Below are 857 nucleotides of genomic sequence, written 5' to 3' on the forward strand. Positions count from 1 at the left end.
TGTTTTAAATATCTGACTAATAAAACAAATTATAGCCCAGAAATAACAACAACAAAATTCAACAGAAATTAAACCGTACCTCTGACAAAAACTAAGCTGCTCAATTTAGTTTTACAAAAACATACTGTTATATTTACATAACGAAGGTATACAATTAATAAATAAGTATACTTCATACTCATTATTGTTTTTTACTAAATAAAGCGAGAATTAGTAAAGTATAACACAATTTACCCTGACCTACTTCTTAGCACAGTGCCAAGAGAATGCAACTTAAATGTACTTACAAGGCTTAAGTATTTTAAGGAAACAGGTATTCAATTCTTCACTATTTTCAAAGAGCGCTGTGTATCTTGCACTTGCGAAGAAAATTAAGGATCATTAAAATTGACTTTTAATGAAAAAAACTGTACTAAATTCGGTTTATCCGTTCATGGTGTTTGATGGTCCAAACAAACACCATTACAAACATTACACTCGTTCATATGGCTTCAATAACATAAATTTAATAGTATTTCTCACGTTCAACTCAATGAGTGTTGTATTTTAAATTGAATTGCGATTTCACATTTACCATTACATGATAATAATTAATTGAAAACAATTGTAATTTTAAATGAGATGACATGCGCTGACTAGCCAACATAAAATATTTCAATTATGTTCTTTGTCATATTATGCTACAATGCAAAACAAGCTCCGTATATAGCTTTACTTGTAACACTTGAAAACTCTTGTGATATGACTATGAAATCAAAAATTAAAAATTAAAAATTAACGAAAAATAAAATATAGTTTAAAAAAACTAAAAAACACGCTTTTCAAGCACATCAAACTAAAAACTATAAAATAATTTT

The sequence above is a fragment of the Zerene cesonia genome, chromosome 22 (genome assembly GCF_012273895.1).
Source record: "Zerene cesonia ecotype Mississippi chromosome 22, Zerene_cesonia_1.1, whole genome shotgun sequence".
NCBI lineage: Eukaryota > Metazoa > Arthropoda > Insecta > Lepidoptera > Pieridae > Zerene > Zerene cesonia.